This window comes from Arachis stenosperma, chromosome 3, assembly GCF_014773155.1.
Source record: "Arachis stenosperma cultivar V10309 chromosome 3, arast.V10309.gnm1.PFL2, whole genome shotgun sequence".
In the NCBI taxonomy this organism is placed as follows: domain Eukaryota; kingdom Viridiplantae; phylum Streptophyta; class Magnoliopsida; order Fabales; family Fabaceae; genus Arachis; species Arachis stenosperma.
Genome location: NC_080379.1, coordinates 37798689 through 37819735, shown reverse-complemented (window position 1 = coordinate 37819735; position 21047 = coordinate 37798689). Strand labels below are relative to the sequence as shown.

The 21047-nt window shown below is 36.2% G+C and overlaps 1 pseudogene; it reads left to right on the top strand.

The window, feature by feature from the left end:
* The first annotated feature begins 18505 nt into the window (after positions 1 to 18505).
* Positions 18506 to 20532, top strand: LOC130965921 (inositol oxygenase 2-like; annotated as a pseudogene).
* Positions 20533 to 21047: the final 515 nt, after the last annotated feature.

The window sequence follows — 21047 nt, the reverse complement described above, 5'->3', positions numbered from 1 at the left end:
TGAAGGTTTATTTGTTAGATACTCAACCACTAGTAAAACTTATAGGGTTTACCTCAAATAACATAGAACTATTGAGGAATTCATACATGTATCTTTTTGCGATACTAACTTCATATCAAGTGCTGTCTTAGATGATGATGCCGGAAATGAAGCTGAGGAGAGTCCACAAGAGAATCAAGAAAATGTTAAATCAGGTCCTTCTATGGAGAATGACAGTTCTGAACCGGCACCTCAAAATGAAGGAGACTTTTCTGTCTTGTCTCCTGATGAAGCCAGAGAATTTAGAATAATAAATGAAGCTGAACCAAGTCATAGTCAAGCCAAAACCTCATCTCAAAAGCCTAAGGAGTGGAAGTTCTTGAAGAACTACCCACACAAGTTCATTATTGGAGATCCATTCCATGGAGTCACTACTAGATCCTCAAGCAAGAAAAAAGTCGAAATCAACAATGTTGCTTTCTTATCCCAATTAGAACCTTAAAATGTGAAACAAGCTCTTGGAGATCCCTCTTGGATGAAGACCATGAAAGAGGAGTTAAGCCAACTCGAAAAGAATGAGGTTTGAACTCTTGTACCTTACCCAAATGGTAAGAAGGTAACTGGTACCAAGTGGATTTTCAGAAATAAATTGGGTGAAGATGGTAGTATGGTTCATAACAAGACTAGATTAGTGGCTGAATGTTACGATCAAGAAGAGGGCATTGACATTGATGAGTCTTTTGCTCCAGTGGCAAGAATGGAAGCAATTCGGTTGCTACTTGTTTATGCTGCCCACAAAGGTTTTAAAATATTTCAAATGGATGTCAAATGTGCCTTTTTGAATGGGTTTATTAATAGAGAAGTATTTGTAGCTCAACTCCTCGGTTTTGAAAACAAAGATTTTTCTAATCATGTTTTAAAACTATCCAAGGCTCTTTATAGCCTTAGGCAAGCTTCAAGAGCTTGGTATGAAAGGCTGGTGCACGAAATTGTGATACACAATGGCGCTAACAACTTGTACGCACAATTGTAATCTCAACTCTTTTTCACAACTAACTAGCAAATGCACTGGGTCGTCCAAGTAATAAACCTTACGTGAGTAAGGGTCGATCCCACGGAGATTGTTGGCTTGAAGCAAGCTATGGTCACCTTGTAAATCTCAGTCAGACGGATTCAAATGGGTTATGGAGTTTTCATAATTAAAAGATAAATAAAACATAAAATAAAGATAGAGATACTTATGTAAATCATTGGTGGGAATTTCAGATAAGCGTATGGAGATGCTTTATCCCTCTTGAATCTCTGCTTTCCTACTGCATTCATCCAATCCTTCATACTCCTTTCCATGGCAAGCTGTATGTTGGGCATCACCGTTGTCAATGGCTACTTCCCGTCTTCTCAGTGAAAATGGTCCAAATACACTGTCACCGCACGGCTAATCATCTGTTGGTTCTCGATCATGTTGGAATCGAATCCAGTGATCCTTTTGCGTCTGTCACTACGCCCAACACTCGCGAGTTTGAAGCTCGTTACAGTCATCCCTTCCCAGATCCTACTCGAAAGACCACAGACAAGGTTTAGAATTTCTGGATCTCAGGAACGGCTGCCAATAATTATAGCTTATACCACGAAGACTCCGATCTTTCGGAATGGAGGCTAAGAGATACACGCTCAATCTTAAGTAGAACGGAAGTGGTTGTCAGCCACGCGTTCATAGGTGAGAATGATGATGAGTGTCACGGATCATCACATTCATCAGGTTGAAGTGCGAGTGAATATCTTAGAATAAGAATAAGCATGAATTGAATAGAAGAACAATAGTACTTTGCATTAATACTCGAGGAACGACAGAGCTCCACACCTTAATCTATGGTGTGTAGAAACTCCACCGTTGAAAATACATAAGTGGTCTGGAGGTCCAGGCATGGCCGAATGGCCAGCCTCCCCAAATATGAAAATATGATATCCAGAATTCTCTATGATCCGAAGATGAAAATACAATAGTAAAAGGTCCTATTTATAATGAAACTAGCTACTAGGATTTTCAGAAATAGGTAAATGATGCAGAAATCCACTTCCGGGCCCACTTGGTGTATGCTTGGGCTGAGCATTGAGCTTTACATGTGTAGAGGCTTCTCTTGGAGTTAAACGCCAGCTTTTGTGCCATTTGGGCGTTTAACTCCAACTTTTATGCCAGTTCTGGCGTTTTGACGCTAGAAAAGGGCAGAGGACTGGCATTTTGACCCCATTTTACGTCGTCAAAACTCGCGCAAAGTATGGACTATTATGTATTGCTGGAAAGCCCTAGATGTATACTTTCCAACGCAATTAAGAGCGTGCCATTTGGAGTTCTGTAGCTCCAGAAAATTCACTTCGAATGCAGGGAGGTTAGAATCCAACAGCATCTGCAGTCCTTTGTCAGCCTCTGAATCAGATTTTTGCTCATGTCCCTCAATTTCAGCCAGAAAATACCTAAAATCATAGAAAAACATAGAAACTCATAGTAAAGTCCAGAAATGTGAATTTTGCTTAAAAACAAATAAAAATATACTAAAAACTAACTAAATTATACTAAAAACTATATAAAAACAATGCCAAAAAGCGTATAAATTATCCGCTCATCACAACACCAAACTTAAATTGTTGCTTGTTCCCAGGCAACTGAAAAAAAATAGGATAAAAAGAAGAGAATATACAATGAATCCCACAGTATCATTGAAACTTAGTTCTAATTAGATGAGCGAGGCTTGTAGCTTTTTGCTCCTGAACAGTTTTGGCATCTCACTTTTTTCTTTGAAATTCAGAATGATTGGCATCTATAGGAACTTAGAATTTTAGATAGTGTTATTGATTCTCCTAGTTTAGTACGTTGATTCTTGAACACAGCTACTTTATGAGTCTTGGCTGTGACCCTAAGCACTTTATTTTCCAATATTACCACCGGATACATAAATGCCATAGACACATAACTGGGTGAACCTTTTCAGATTGTGACTTAGCTTTGCTAAAGTACCCAGTTAGAGGTGTCCAGAGTTCTTAAACACACTCTTTTGCTTTGGATCACGACTTTAACCACTCAGTCTCAAGCTTTTCACTTGGACCTGCATGACACAAGTACATGGTTAGGGACAGCTTGATTTAGCCGCTTAGGCCTGGATTTTATTTCCTTGGGCCCTCCTATCCATTAATGCTCAAAGTCTTGGATCTTTTTTACCCTTGCCTTTTGGTTTAAAGGGCTATTGGATTTTTCTGCTTGCTTTTTTTTCTTTTCTCTTTTTCTTTTTTTTTTTGCCATTTTTTTCACTGCTTTTTCTTGCTTCCAGAATCAATTTCATGATTTTTCAGATTATCAATAATATTTCTCTTTGTTCATCATTTTTTCAAGAGCCAAAAACTTTAACATTCATAAACAACAAGATAAAAAAATGCACTGTTCAAGCATTCATTCAGAGAACAAAAAGTATTGCCACTACATCAAAATAATTAAACTAGTTTCAAGATAAAATTTGAAATCCAAGTACTTCTTGTTCTTTTGTAATTAAGCACATTTTTCATGTAAGAGAGGTGAAGGATTCATGAAGTTATTCATAGCTTTAAGACATAGACACTAGTGATCATGTAGTGAAGACACAAACATAGATAGAACATACAGCATAAAGCCGAAAAATAGAAAAATAAATAGATAAGGAGATTAAGGAATGAGTCCACCTTAGTGAGGGTGGCGTCTTCCTCCTCTTGAAGAACCAATGGTGCTCTTGAGCTCCTCTATGTCTCTTCCTTGCCTTTTTTACTCCTCCCTCATAGCTCTTTGATCTTCTCTAATCTCATGGAGAATGATGGAGTGCTCTTGGTGTTCCACCCTTAATTGGTCCATGTTATAACTCAAGCTTCCCAAAGAAGTGTTGAGTTGCTCCCAATAATTGTGTGGAGGAAATTGCATCCCTTGAGGCATTCTAGGGATTTCTTGATGAGGGAATTCCTCATGCTCTTGTTGAGGTCCATGAGTGGGCTCTCTTGTTGTGCAGTCAAATGCTTTATTACTGAGCTATAGACCCTTGAGATGAATCTCTCCATCTCCCATGACTCGGAGGTGGAAGCTTTTATCTTTCCTTTCCTCTTTCTAGAGGTTTCTCCGACCTTAGGTGCCATAAATGGTTATGAAAAAATAAAAAGCAATGCTTTTACCACACCAAACTTAAAATGTTTGCTCGTCCTTGAGCAAAAGAAGAAAGAAAGAAGGGGAAGAAGAAGAAAATGGAGGAGATGGAGGGAGATATGTGATTCGGCCAAGAGGGGAGAAAGGTGTTTGTGTTGTGTGAATTTGAAGGAGTAGTGAGGGGTTTTTGGGGAAGAGACATGGAGGTGATTAGTGAAGGGTATTTGGGGAAGAGTGTTGTAGAAAGGTGTGAAGAGGAGAGAGAGTGAGTTGAGGTTAGTGGGGATCCTGTGGGGTCCACAGATCATGAGGGGTCAAGAATTCTTCATCCCTGCTCCAATTGGGTGTTCACAACGCCTTAGAGTGCAATTCTGACGTTGAAACGCCAGTCTGCTACCCTGTTCTGGTGCTTAAACGCTAGTTTTCCTTCCTGTTCTGGTGTCTAAACGCCAGTTTATTGCCCTATTCTGGCGTTTAAACGCCAGTCTGGTGCCCTATTCTGGCTTTTAAACGCCCAGAAAGATGCCAGATTGGGCGTTTAAATGCCCATTTTTGCTACCCTTACTGGCGTTTAAACGCCAGTAAGTCCTTCCTCCAAGGTGTGCTGTTTTCAATACTATTTTTTATTTTTTCTTTATTTTTGTAATTGTCTTTGTGACTTCACATGATCATCAACCTAAAAGAAAACAAAATAATATAGATAAAATTAAAATAAAATTGGGTTGCCTCCCAATAAGCGCTTCTTTAATGTGAATAGCTTGACAGTGAGCTCTCATGGAGCCTCACAGATGATCAGAGTATGGTTGAGATCTCTCAACACCAAACTTAGAGTTTGGCTGTGGCCTCCTAACACTAAACTTAGAGTTTGAATGTGGAGGCTCTGTTTGAATCTGTATTGGGAGAAACTCTTCATGCTTACTCTCCATGGTTACAGATGGAGAACCTTGAGTTTTTACTACAAGGCATTCTTCATTCACATGAAGGATCAACTCTCCTCTGTCAACATCAATCACAGCTCTTGCTGTGGTTAGGAAGGGTCTTCCAAGGATGATGGATTCATCCTCATCCCTCCTAGTGTCTAGGATTATAAAATCAGCAGGGAAGTAAAGGCCTTCAACCTTCACTAGCACGTCCTCTACTAGTCTATAAGCCTTTTTCATAGATTTATCTGCCATCTCCAATGAGAATTTGGCAGCCTGTACCTCATAGATTTCCAGTTTCTCTATTACAGAGAGTGGCATCATGTTTATCCCTGACCCCAGGTCACATAGAGCCTTTTCAAAGGTCATGGTGACTATGGTACAGGGTATTAAGAATTTACCAGGATACTATTTCTTTTGAGGTAAAGTTTGCTGAACCAATGTATTCAGTTCATTGGTGAGCAAGGGAGGTTCATCCTCCCAAGTCTCATTACCAAACAGCTTGGCATTCAACTTCATGATTGCTCCTAAATATTGGGCAACTTGCGCTTCAACGATGTCTTCATCTTCTTCAGAAGATGAATAGTCATCAGAGCTCATGAATGGTAAAAGGAGGTCCAAGGGAATCTCTATGGTCTCTGTATGAGCCTCAGATTCCTTTGGTTCCTCATTAAGGAATTTCGTACTGACCATTGGACGTCCCCTGAGGTCTTTCTCATTGGGATTCATGTCCTCCTCCTCCTCTAAGGTTTCGGCCATATTGATTATATCAATGGCCTTGCACTCTCCTTTGGGATTCTCTTCTGTATTGCTTGGGAGAGTGCTAGAAGGAGTTTCAGTAACCCTTTTACTCAGCTAGTCCACTTGTGCCTCTAAATTTCTAATGGAGGATCTTGTTTCAGTCATGAAACTAAGAGTAGTCTTAGATAGATCAGAGACTATGTTTGCTAAGCTAGAGGAATTCTGCTCAGAATGCTCTGTCTGTTGCTGAAATGATGATGGGAAAGGTTTGCTATTGGTAAAACTATTTCTTCCACCATTGTTATTATTGAAGCCTTGCTTATGTTGATCCTTCCATGAAAAATTTGGATGATTTTTTCATGAAGGATTATAGGTGTTGCCAAAGGCTTCACCCATGTAATTCACCTCTGCCATTACAGGGTTCTCAGGATCATAAGCTTTTTCTTCAGAAGATGCTTCTTTAGTAATGTTGGATGCATTTTGCAATCCATTTAGACTCTGAGAGATCATATTGACTTGTTGGGTCAATATTTTGTTCTGATCCAATATGGCATTCAGAGCATCAATTTCAAGAACTCCTCTCTTTTGAGGCGTCCCATTACTCACAGGATTCCTCTCAGAGGTATACATGAACTGGTTATTTGCAACCATTTCAATAAGTTCCTGAGCTTCTGCAGGCATTTTCTTTAGGTGAATGGATCCACCTGCAGAGTGGTCCAGTGACATCTTAGAAAATTCAGACAGACCATCATAGAATATATCTAATGTGGTCCATTCTGAAAGCATGTCAGAAGGACACTTTTTGGTCAGTTGCTTGTATCTTTTCCAAGCTTCATAGAGGGATTCACCTTCTTTCTGTCTGAAGGTTTGAACATCCACTCTAAGCTTGCTCAACTTTTGAGGAGGAAAGAACTTGGCTAAGAAAGCCGTGACCAGCTTATCCCAAGAGTCTAGGCTATCTCTAGGTTATGAGTCTAACCATGTTCTAGCTCTGTCTCTTACAGCAAAAGGGAAAAGTATGAGCTTGTAGATTTCAGGATCAACTCCATTGGTCTTAACAGTATCACAGATATGCAAGAACTCAATTAAGAACTGATAAAGGTCTTCTGATGGAAGTCAATGAAACTTGCAGTTCTGTTGCAGTAGAAAAACTAATTGAGACTTTCGCTCAAAATTGTTTGCTCCTATGGCAGGGATTGAGATGCTTCTTCCATAGAAGTTGGAAGTTGGTGTAGTAAAATCACCGAGCATCTTCCTTGCATTGTTGTTTGGTTCAGCCATAATTGTTTCTTTTGCTGTTTCCTTTTCGAAAATTTCAGTGAGGTCCTCTTCAGAGTTTTGTGCTTTAGCTGCTCTTAGCTTCCTCTTCAGAGTCCTTTCAGGTTCAGGATCAGCTTCAATAAGTATGCCTTTATCTTTGTTCCTGCTCATATGAAAGAGAAGAAAACAAAGAGAATATGGAATCCTCTATGTCACAGTATAGAGATTCCTTGAGGTGTCAAAGGAAAATAAGAATAGAAGAAGGAGGTAGGTAAAATTTCGAACACACAAAGAGAGATGGAGTTCGAATTGACAATGGGGGAGGAATATTAGTATTTAAATAGAAAAAGATGAAAGAAGGGGGGAAATTTTCGAAAAATTTAATAACTGAAAAAAATGAAAATTTAAAATAATTTTGAAAAATTGGTTGTGGTTTTCGAAAATTGAAGTAAAAATATGGTTAGGTGATTTTGAAAAAGATAAGAAATAAATTTGAAAAGATAAGGAGTTAGAAAAAAAAGATTTTTGAAATTAGAATTAAAAAAATGTGATTTGGAAAAGATATGATTTAAAAAAGATATTTTTGGAAAGATAAAAATTAAAAAGATTTGATTTTTAAAATTAATAACTTGATTAGCAAGAAACTAAAAGATATGATTCTAAATTTCAAATTTTGAACCTTTCTTAACAAGAAAGTAACAAACTTGAAACTTTTGAATCAAGATTTTTGAAAATTTTGAAAAAGATTTGATTTTTTTGAAAAATTATGAAGAATTGAAAAAGATTTGAATTGAAAACAAAATTCCTCTCCTTATGTCTTCATGGCGTTAAACGCCCAGGAGCTGCATGTTTTGGGTGTTTAACGCCCAATTGCTGCATGGTTTGGGCGTTTAAACGCCGAACCAGGTACCCTGGTTGGCGTTTAAACGCCAGTTTTCCTTCTTCACTGGGTGTTCTGAACGCTCGGCTTTTTCTCTGTAATTTCTCTGCTTTATGTTCTTGGATCTTCATTTTGCTAAATCCTTTATTCAAGAAGATATGTTTTCAATTTTGAAAAAGAACAAAATGAGTCAAAACATATAATTCTTGGATCAAAACACAAGATATATGCAATAACATTATGAACGTCAAGATGAACACCAAGAACAATCTTGAAGATCAAGATGAACATCAAGAACTCAGTTTCCTTAATGAAAGAAAACATGGAGGACACCAAACTTAGAACGTTCTCATGTTTGGGCCATATGAATGCAAGAATGCATATGTAGAATATTATGCAGTGCAAATCAATAAATCATGAAGATCAAACAAGGCAATTCATCAAGAAGAACTTTGAAGATCATCAAGAACACAATGCATGTGTTTCGAAAATTGCAAGACAATTAAAATCATGTAATTGACACCAAACTTAAAATTTGGCCCTAGATTCAAACAAGAACCATGAAATATTTTTTTTGTTTTACGATTTTATAATTTTTTTTGTATTTTTTTTTTGAAAATTATTTTGGAAAAACGAAAAAGAAGAAAATTTTGAAAGATTTTTGAAAACTTTTTGAAAATAAAATAAAACAAGAAGAAAATTACCTAATCTGAGCAACAAGATGAGCCGTCAGTTGTCCAAACTCGAACAATTCCCGCCAACAGTGCCAAAAACTTGGTGCACAAAATTGTGATACACAATGGCGCCAACAACTTATATGCACATTTGTAATCTCAACTTTTTTCACAACTTCGCATAACTAACTAGCAAGTGCACTGGATCGTCCAAGTAATAAACCTTACGTGAGTAAGGGTTGATCCCACAGAGATTGTCGGCTTGAAGCAAGCTATGATCACCTTGTAAATTTCAGTCAGACTGATTCAAATGGGTTATGGAGTTTTCATAATTAAAAGATAAATAAAACATAAAATAAAGATAGAGATACTTATATAAATCATTGGTGGAAATTTCAGATAAGCGTATGGAGATGCTTCATCCCTCTTGAATCTCTGCTTTCCTACTGCATTCATCCAATCCTTCATACTCCTTTCCATGGCAAGCTGTATGTTGGGCATCACCGTTGTCAATGGCTACTTTCCGTCCTCTCAGTGAAAATGGTCCAAATGCGCTGTCACCGCACGACTAATCATCTGTCAGTTCTCGATCATGTTGGAATAGAATCCAGTGATCCTTTTGCGTCTGTCACTACGCCCAATACTCGCGAGTTTGAAGCTCGTCACAGTCATCCCTTCCCAGATCCTACTCGAAATACCACAAACAAGGTTTAGACTTTTCGGATCTCAGGAATGGCCACCAATAATTCTAGCTTATACCACGAAGACTCTGATCTTTCAGAATGGAGGCTAAGAGATACACTCTCAATCTTAAGTAGAATGGAAGTGGTTGTCAGTCACGCGTTCATAGGTGAGAATGATGATGAGTGTCACGGATCATCACATTCATCAGGTTGAAGTGCGAGTGAATATCTTAGAATAAGAATAAGCATGAATTGAATAGAAGAACAATAGTACTTTGCATTAATACTCGAGGAACAGCAGAGCTCCACACCTTAATCTATGGTGTGTAGAAACTCCACCGTTGAAAATACATAAGTGGTCTGGAGGTCCAGGCATGGCCGAATGGCCAGCCTCCCCAAATATGAAAATATGATATCCAAAATTCTCTATGATCCAAAGACAAAAATTCAATAGTAAAAGGTCCTATTTATAATGAAATTAGCTACTAGGGTTTACAAAAATAGGTAAATGATGCAGAAATCCACTTCCGGGCCCACTTGGTGTGTGCTTGGGCGGAGCATTGAGCTTTACACATATGGAGGCTTCTCTTGGAGTTAAACGCCAGCTTTTGTGCCAGTTTGGGCGTTTAACTCCAACTTTTATGCCAGTTCTGGCGTTTTGACACTAGAAAAGAGCAGAGGGCTGGTGTTTTGACACCATTGTATGTTGTCAAAACTTGCGCAAAGTATAGACTATTATATATTGCTGGAAAGCCCTAGATGTCTACTTTCCAACGCAATTGAGAGTGTGCCATTTGGAGTTCTGTAGCTCCAAAAAATCCACTTCGAATGCAGGGAGGCCAGAATCCAACAGCATCTGCAGTCCTTTGTCAGTCTCTGAATCAGATTTTTGCTCAGGTCCCTCAATTTTAGCCAGAAAATACCTGAAATCATAGAAAAACACACAAACTCATAGTAAAGTCCAGAAATGTGAATTTTGCTTAAAAACTAATAAAAATATACTAAAAACTAACTAAATCATACTAAAAACTATATAAAAACAATACCAAAAAGCGTATAAATTATCCGCTCATCAAAGGCTTAGTGCCGTCTTGTTGCAAAATGATTTTCTAAGGGGTACTACTGATACTACTTTATTCATTAAAGAATCTAATGATGATTTCTTGCTTGTCGAAGTGTATGTGGATGATATTATGTTTGGATCGGCAAATGAATTCTTGTGTAAAGAGTTTGGAAATTTAATGACTAGCGAGTTTAAAAAGAGTTTGATAGGAGAACTAACATTCTTTCTTGGACTTCAAATCAAGCAAACTCCTAGTGGCATTTTTGTTCGCCAAGGTAAATATGCCAAAGAGTTAATAAAGAAATTTGGTTTAGAAAACTCCAAACCCATGGTACTCCTATGCATCCGAATACAAAACTTAACAAGGATCAAAATGGGAAAGATATTGATGAAACCTGGTATAGAGGTATGATTGGATCAATAATCTATTTAACATCTTCTAGGGCAGACATAGTTCAAAGTGTGGGTATATGTTCTCGCTTTCAATCTCACCATAAGGAATCACATCTTTCAGCTATAAAACGAATCATTAGGTACATAAAAGGCACATCTGACCTTGGTTTATGTTATCATAGAACTAATGAATTCTATGTAGTTGGTTATTGTGATGCAGATTATGTGGGTGATTGTGTGGATAGACAAAGTACTTTGGGATTGTGTTGCTTTCTTGAAAAATCCCTAAATGTTTGGTCAAGCAAAAAGCAAGCTACTGTTGCTTTATCCACAGCTAAAACCAAATATATTTCAGCCTCCGCTTGTTGTTCACAATTGATTTGGCTCAAAACTCAAATTGTGGACTACAAACTGAAAATTGATAGTATTCTCTAACTTTGTGATAACATAAGTGCAATAAATATTTCAAAAAATCTTGTGTTGGACTCAAGAACCAAGCACATTGAAGTGAGATATCACTTCATTAGGGAACATGTGCAAAAGGGAACTATTGAGATTCAATTTGTAAAATCTGAAAAGCAATTGGCTGATATCTTCACTAAGCCACTGTGTGAAGAAAGATTTTGCAAGTTGAGAAATGTCCTAGGAATAATTGACATTAACTCAATAGATTAATTGTGTTTTTCTTCTCTCTGTGTTGTTTTGTCTCGCAGGTAGTAGGGAGACAAAACTGAGCACATGATGAACTCTTTAAAGGAACTTAAACATGGCCCAGAAAATTTCTAGATCGAGAGAATGGGAATCTATCCCATATAGCCCAACTTGCTGTCACCACTTCTGGATCTATGTAAGACAAACCTTATTTATATGATATGGGCTTATTACTAAAATCATAAAATCTTTATTTTAATAATTTTTTATTCAATTCTTTCTCTTTTTTTTTCCATTTCAAGTCATGTCAATCAGAAATTTTTATCATTCCTCATGACTTGTCACTTCATATTTCATTATTTTAAAATTCAAAATTTTTTTGAAAACCATTTCAATAAATTCTTTTGCTTTAAAAGAACAGTTTTCCATTAAGCATTAATGATGGTTTCTCTTTCAAGATAACCTCTCTCTCCTCCACTAACCCTCTTCGGCGTTATCTCTTCCCCTCAACCTTCTTCCATAATTTAATATGAGAAAGAAAATAGCAACAAGAAGGAGCACTGGTGCATTCATCCCTTCTCAAAATCCTCTTCAATCCAAATAACCCCAATCTCACACACACATTCACATACACTCCCATTCATTTTCATCTCATTCCTCTCAACCGAACAAATCCATGGCCAGAAAAACAGTTCATCCCAAGGGTTCCTTTGCTAAAAAAGGAGCCGAATCATCTCGTGGGAAAGGTGGAAAGGGAAAAGGCACTATGCAAGAACATGAAGACCGTCCACCATCTCCTCCTCGTCGCTCTACTCCTCATCCTTTCGGACGCTCTACTCGTCCCTCTAAAAGTCCAAGAAGGTCCACATTTCACGATACTAGAGAGCCTCCGCATCTTGACTCTCTTTAGTTCAAATAAAAGTATGGTAAACCATCATACTCTCATTATGATCTTCATCGTTTTACCAGTTACAGTGATTATGAGTTTTATAAGCAAGTCATTTCGAACCGAACTCTCTATTCATTTTTTGTGGTTGATCTTGATGCTTTGTCTGAAAAAGGGATTGATTTTAGAAATAGTTTTTATGATCTGAAATGGACTAACATTTTCAAAATTAGAAAGTTTGTCTATCCGAACCTGGTGCGAGAGTTTTATGCAAATATGCTTTTTTATTAATGGGAACTTCATTCTTTTGTTAAAAATACTCAATTTGTTTTGAATGTAATAACTATTGTGAAGCTCTTGGGTACCAAGACACAGAGGCAAATGTCTATATGTCTGGAAAATGAGATAACCATGTTGGCATCTCTCACCAAGAAGCCCTGGCTAAAATATGTGAGAATTTCTCCCCCATGGATGGCACAACTCCCACACACAATGCCCTAGGTCCTGCTAGGGCTCTGTTGCATAGCATCATACCTCACATAATCATGCCTCAAAATGGATCATATCAAAGGGTAATAGTTTGTGACACTCTTGTGCTTTATGCCATTCTGAACTCCATCCCTATTTCTTTTGCATATCTAATGATTCGCCACATGTGGGATTGTGTCAAAAGCGATAAAAAGAGCTCTCTTCCTTATGGAATATTTTTAACTTGTTTGTTTGAATATTTTTCTATTTATTTGAGCAATGAGCTCATTGAGAACAAGGTGTATATTATCAAAGGCGGTGGTGTATCCAAACAGGTTAAAGACAAAGGTGTCAAACGTACTGAAGATTTGGCAATATATGAAAGTGAGGATGAAAGCCTTCCCTCTCCCTCTGTTGCTGGTACGTCTGATTCTCATAAATACTTGATCATTGGGATAGTTAAAGATATTCTTCAAGAATATGTCTTTATGACAAAACAGATGGTCAGATCGAGTAAGGAACAGCGGAAGATTGCATTATAAAATGAAAAATCATTCATGATAGGATCGAGGTGTTTTTGAAACATCTTGATTCCCTTGATGAGGACCAGGTCATGTCAGACAAAGATGAAGATGCCTTGGACACTGAGGACGAAGATTCTGATGCCTAGTCTTGCTCTCTATTGCCTCTGAATGACTTATATTTTGTTGCCTCTGATATCGGAACTTTGATACATTTCTAGTTTCTCTTGAACTTTATTTCAACTTGGATGACTGTCATAAGTTTAACTATGTTACACTCTATTTGGTATGCATGATTTGCTATTTTGGTTGTGTTAATTGCTGTTTATGATTGCAAATTTCCTCCTTGATAACAAAAGGGAGAGAGATGAAATGAATTGAAAATAAATTGTTTACTATTTTGAAAGGATAAAAAGGAATTGAAACAGAACATCATGCCCTGTTTTAGCTCTGATTCAATTTTGAGCTCTGTCTCAATTCTATTTTTGGCTTATTGAAATATTCTGCTTTGATCTGTTTTTATTATGTCTCTTGATTTATACCAGAATCTGAGTGAGAACATGGGCTGTATCATGATTGGCTTATGAGCTTGTATTTGTTAATCTAATGCTCTATTTTGGATTCAAATTTGGTTTTGAGATCTATTTCGGTTATGTTTTGGAATATTCTGCCCTGTTTTGTTGGATCATGTCTCTACAGGGATAACATGTTTCCAATCATGATTAGTATTATGTGCTCATAAGTGTTGAAATCTTACTCTGTTAAAGGAACTACAACTTTTTGAAAACTTTGCCTTGATCCTTTTAAATCGGGTTACTAATAGCCTGATCAAAGAAGCTCATAATTGCTAGAATATATCTTGAACATAGGCATTCTTTTCTATGAATAAATTGTCCTAATCAGATTGATCAAAGTACATATTAAGGGGAGGCATGGTGATCAAAAGAAAGGAAGAGTATTACGTGAATTATTCATCAAAGGGAAGTTTCCTCTCTTAATCTTTCACAATTCATTTTAATAATATTTATCATCAAGGAAGAGGTTATTGAGTTTGAAAAACTAATTTTTGTGATGAACAAACATTATAAGCTAATTATCAATTGTTTGTTTAATTTATTTGGTTTAGTGTGTAGGAAAATAAGTTAACCAAATTGGTCCAAGAAACTTGAGATCCAGCCCAAACCCGATCTGGCCAATGTATGCACAAAATATGACTTACACATTGATCACCCATTAAGCAAGTCTACACTAAATACCCCAATCTTGATCCAAGATAGGAAATGGCTGAACCTAGCCACAAGTTACATCGCCCAAATAAAAATCCAAGCACATTTGGTAATCAACTACATTTTTTCACTTTCAGACACTTGAACCCCAAATTCATTCCAATTAAGTTTCTTGAAGCTTCCACCGAAAGCCAAATTCTTTCTTCTCTCTCCTCTCTCTTTCACTTCGGTCACGTCTTCCAAGAAGGAAGAAAGAAAGAAAAGAAAAGTGCAGTAGCTATGTTGGTGTGAAGAACAAAAAACTTGTTTCCAAATCCAAGCAAGAAAAAAAGACTACAACCAAGAAGCTAGTCACTCTTCGGTCAGAAAACATAAAAAATTTCTTTCTCCTTTTGTGCTTCACCAAGGAACCATGGAGAAATCTGCCAAGCACCAAGAACAAAACAAGCAACAATGAAGAAAGCAAAGTCAACAATTGTTAGAAGCTCATCAATGCTCAAAAATAAAACTTGAACCAAAGCAAGGCTTCACGGTCAAGAATGAAGAAACTTGAAGAAAAAGGATGAGAGAGAATGGGTAAGTTGCATGCAACCGATTCAGATTTCTCTTTTCTCACTGACAAAGCCGATGTAAGCTCTATGAAGGAGAAGAAGATAGTATGGACCGTGAGCTAGCTTCAACCTGGGAAGCTTCACTCTTCTATAATAAGGGTGAATGGTCAAGGGTTGAAGGCAAGAGAGTAAGAACGAAGCACAGTGTTCAGTTCTTATAGCTTCCTAAGCTTTTGAGTTCTTCTCCTTCATGGTTCTCATTTAGTATTCTCTTTTTCTCAATTTAGTCTGTCTGAGTCTCATTAAAAAAAGGCAAACATGGTGAGGTTTGTAAGAAAAAGCCAATGAGAGGTAAAAAGTGGTGAGTTAAACTTGGAGAAAAAGCCATAAGATGTTTCAGATTTTCTTTGTACATCTTTCTATTTTAAGTCACGATCATGTGGAGATTCTCTTGTAAGTTGGGTTAGCACTTTACTGTTGAAAGCTAGATTAAAATCTAGTTAAATTCAGATTGTGTTAGAATCTGGATTTGTCCCAGATAGGATTGGGTAGATCCTAGAAAAATATTGGTATATGTAATATGTTGAAAAAGTTAGTGAAATCCCATCATAATTATGATGGAGACTGGATGTAGGCTACATTACACTAGGTAGCTGAACTAACATACATCTATGTGCCACTTCTTCTTCTTCTCTACTTCACTTCTGGTTCTGTTACTCAAGAGATAAAAATAAAGTGTCTCTCAACTCGATACGAGACAAAAGCAAAAATATCTCCTAAGTTTCTTTAAGAAAGCAAAAGGTAATATTCACAAGAAAAGGAGGCTAAGATTCAATCCCTCATTCTCTTAGCCACTGATAACCATCAAGATCATTTTAGACTTAGATCAAGTTAATTTATTTAATTTAGTAAATTTGAGACATATAATATTTAATAAAAAATTGTGACCATGTATTTCTGCAATGTCCATGTGTTATCGTGTGAGCTTGTCCATCCCAACATCGGACATCCTCCTACTGTATATTAGAGAGGCCCAGTTTGGCTACGCAGTAGAACTTAGGGATTCATCCTTGACAACCTTTTTCTCTCTACTTTTATTCAGCGGTAGAGGCCGAAGACCCATAGTTTTCACTTACTATTGGGTAAGTGCATCATTACATTCCAAAACGTGGCATACTATCTTGGGTTGCACATAGATGGTGAGTCGATTGGGAATTGCACTAGAGATTTTTAGACGTTCGATGGCCACCTACGTGGTAATGGGTTGAGGAGCTGCTCGATGTTAGGACTCCACCTCAGCCTGAGACGAAGAAGAAAGCTTTTGTGCTGAAGATGTCTTAGTTTAGAGACAGAATCACACATATTTCACAAGGTGTAGATCCAGTTACTTTGAGAAAGTATGTCCGGTGTTACCTGTTGATACTAATTGGGGTTTTTATTTATGGACAAGTCTGCCAACCTCATCCCTCTTAGGTGGTTGCCGCTCCTTGAGCATTTTAACACATGTCGGGGATTATCTTGGGCTCTGCAAAATTTGCTTGGACCTACCATTCTTTGTGTAGCGTTGCTCATTGCGATATTATAAAAATTGTCAGGTGTATCCCGCTTATACAGTTATGGATCTACCATAGATTTACTGTTTCTTATCCGACCAAAAGGGATGTAGTCACATTCTTGCTTGCTGTGAGGTACATAAACTTCATTTCATGCTGAGTTACAATTTTACAATATTTATTATATAACGTAATCTAATCTCCATTAATAGGTTGGCTAGATGGGGACATCAGAGTAGAGACCACCATGAAGGTAGGATTCTTCATGGCGACACAAGTTAGATGCATTAGGTCTCTACTCCTAAACTTGTAGTCCATTTAAAATTCAGTTCTATCATCTCTGTAATCTTCTCTTTAGCTAAGGTTAAAAGGATCATCCAACTATATGGAATCCAGGTCTAGAGTGCAATAATAACTTGGAACATCTGATACTTGAGAAATAGCCAATGGTGGAGGAAGATAAAACTGAGTACCCCACCACTTGGAGTATCTGTCACACACTCATCTAAAGAACCACTCTCACTAGATGGCCACATTTCAATAATGTACTCCGAATCAGACTCACTCTCCTCTTTCTCCTCCACATAGCCACTCGATGTGGCATATTGAATAGAATTTGCCGCTAGCGGTAGGCCCTACTGAATCAAAGAAAAAGGCCCATCACCACCTCCTACGTCACGAGCCTCAGCATACTATTCCATTACATGTTACATTGCGGCATTAGCTTCGAATACACGTTAAACATTATCCGCACATGGTCATCACCTTAGACCCAAAATTTCTTGTTTCAAAATCTTCTATTCAGTAGCGCTGACAGAAATCTGTATCCGACATTTCCAATCTCATTAGAACCAACTGCATCTATATTCATTAACATGCAATTCTTTAGTGTATAGAGGGAATCTAGATGTCACATGCGTAGTATTATCATAGAAGAATTGTACTCAAATATCACTCCATCCTCACCATATGTCGAGTTATGGTGCTTGTAAGTCCTTATATATGTGAAATATTTTGTAAGTAGTTTTCTAGGATGCAAAGAATTTGAATTTATTTTGCACACATCTTGAATGCACTACATCCAAAAAGAGTGTCTTAAGATCTTGGATGCTCATTACACAAGATATTGGATAAATTTCATAAAAACAAACTTGATTTTGGATGAGTTTATATTTTTTTTCTCAATGTATTAAAGATGTCGCATTCATATTTAAATTAATAAATATTACACAAATAAATAAATTATTTGCTTAATTTAAATGAAAAAGGATCCATTCCTTTTCTCTTATTGGAATAAAATATTTCTATCTTTGGAGGAAAAAGAATTAGTTATCACTCGTTGAGCTATCATATATTTCGTTTACAACTCTTATAACAAAAAACAAAATTTCATAAATTGTTAACTATTTTTGATGAAGACAGCAAATTAACAGCAACACCTACAAGAGTATGACTAAGCTATAAAATTATTTTAACATAAAGAATAACGCATATAGATTATTAGGATCAAAAATTCAAAATTTAACTCTTAGCATGGATTAATATTAGTATATAGTACAACTTTTTAATAGCAATTTTTACTATAATTTAATCAAGTCTTGGATTATAAAATGAGTAGATAACACCTAACGCTGACGTTGACCTGAACAATTTTGAATTTGATTAGGATAAGGAGTTACTTAAAATAGTATAATTCTAAATTGGTTTATCCATTTATTTATTTTGTTTTGGAACTTTTAAAATTTAAACACAAGAAAAAGGATTTTATTTTGAGCTATATAAACACCTTTTTTGTCAGAGGGTTTTGCCACATCCATGTCATTGAGATTTTCTTTTACTTTCTTTGTTGTTTTTTAAGCATTTTCTCCAGTAATTTTCGTTGTTGTCTTTTCTTACGACAATGATGACCATCCTTGCTAAGCAACATTCCCTTAGTATTATTGTAACCTTTATTTTACTATTTCAATTCGGTTTATATTCTTGCACAAGTATGGCTATATATATATATATCATAACTCGTGTCTGTCATATTGTAACATGTTTTCAGGGTCACAATTCGACGAGAAGAGCGTGCACACTGTTACTGAGGAAGCCAAGAAAGTTGCGTTGAATGGTGAATTTTCTTTGCCAAAGGAATTGTCACATAATGGATTTACAACACCAGAAATAAATTCATTTGGCCACTCTTTCAGGTTTCAACTCCATTTCATATTCTCTCACTCGTATTTTCTTCAATTAATTTTTATTAATGGATCTTTATAGTTTTAAATAGTGTATGCTGATAAAAAATAATGCTAATGTGGGTTGATGGCGGGATATTTGCAGGAATTATGATACTGAAAGTAAAAGGTAAAAAGGTGTAGAGGAATTCTATAGACTACAACACATCAACCAAACATATGACTTTGTAAGCAGACTTTAATCTATCTCCCTAGGCAATGTCATGCGAATGATCAATGCTAACTAAAATTTCATTTGCTAAATACAATGCTATTAAAGGTGAAGAAAATGAAGGAGCACTATCAGAAATTGGACAAGGCAGAAATGAGCATATGGGAATATTGTGAGTTGCTCAATCAAGTGGTGGATGAGAGTGATCCTGATTTGGATGAACCTCAAATTCAACATTTGTTACAATCTGCTGAAGCCATCAGAAAAGATTATCCTAATGAAGATTGGTTGCATTTGACTGCTCTCATCCATGGTACTTGCACTTGGATATACTTTTGTATAAGCTTTGCTAAAAGAGCCATTTAAAGTCTTGATCATAATCATACATGAAAGTTAAGCTGCTTTTGTTTACTAAGAGACAACATATTTTATACCAATAGAAATTTACAAATGATAGTTGATTTGTTTTAGATCTTGGAAAGATTCTTCTTCTTCCTCAATTTGGCGAGCTTCCTCAATGGGCCGTTGTTGGTGAGCATTTATTACTTCTAATTGCCTTATGAAGTTATGGTATATGATTTTGAATTCAACAATTAAACTTAGTGAAAAATACATATTTGCAGGAGATACATTCCCTGTTGGTTGTGCCTTTGATGAAGCAAACATTCACCACAAGGTAATCAATTAGTTTTGAGAAAGTTATAACTAACTTTAGTTTGTTATCTTAAACTAGCAATCAATATAAGCTTCTTCTTGGCTCTAGTATTTCAAGGACAACCCAGATTTCAAAAATCCTGCTTATAGCACGAAAGAAGGGGTCTACACTAAAGGATGTGGACTCAACAACGTTATGATGACATGGGGACATGATGATTACATGTATTTGGTGAGTCTATATAGAAGAGTGCATCACTTGGATCATTGGATGATTTGTAATTTATATAATAATTTGATATTTTTTGTATTATTTGATTTAGGATTTGATAAATAGTACATTTTTAAATATGTAGGTTGCTAAGAAAAATGGCTCCACTCTGCCTTCAGCAGGATTGTTCATTATCCGATATCACTCTTTCTATGGTAAGTGTTTTCACCATGTGCTATTTGTCCTCCTATTTAAATTTTGGGTTATAAATGACTAGTTATTCTTTGGTCAGCAAATATAATAACCCTTTATATGATGTATAATAACCTTGTAGCCTTACACAAGGAAGGTGCATACGCTCATCTCATGAATGATGAAGACCGTGAGAAGTTAAAATGGCTCCATGTATTCAAGTAAGTTTCTGCCTAACTTAAATATATCTTTTTTTCTGGCTACATCTTCTATTGTCACTTACATCACTGATAATTTTGTGCAGCAAGTATGATTTGTATAGCAAGAGTAAAGTCTTAGTTGATGTAGAAAAGGTTAAGCCATACTATCAGTCTCTTATTGAAAAGGTGAGAAAAATTTGAATGATTTTGTTGATTTTTTATTTTGTTTGTAACATGATTTGCACTTTGCAGTATTTTCCCACAAAACTTAAATGGTGAAGCCTCAAAATTAGCAATAGAGACCAAGGGTGCGTAGGGGATTGAGTTTTTTCCCACAAGCATGTTTTGGACTTGGTTGAAGTTGATCAATATGTTACATTTCATGTCTTTTCACATTATGTTGCAATAACGTATAAATTTATGTAAATGCATAATGTAAAATTATATATTATCGATATTTCTGTTCTTAGTTTTAATAATTTGAACTCGTATGAATCATTAAGTTTGGTTAATAATACTGACCATATTCGCTAGGTAATGAGCATTGGAATTTTTATTTTTAAGTTCTAAATTTGAACACTTATATTTCTTTCTTTAAAATGAATAAAATCGCTTATTTTGAGGAAAAAAGAGTGAATTTCATTCAATTATAAATCTTTTTTCAATTTTTTGTATTGTGTTATATATCGAATTGGAATGAATGAATAAAAAACAAAATGAAATAAGAAAAATATATGTTCTTACATCTTTTAGGCATTCTAAAATAGACTAAGTGTAATTTTCTTTTTCAGATT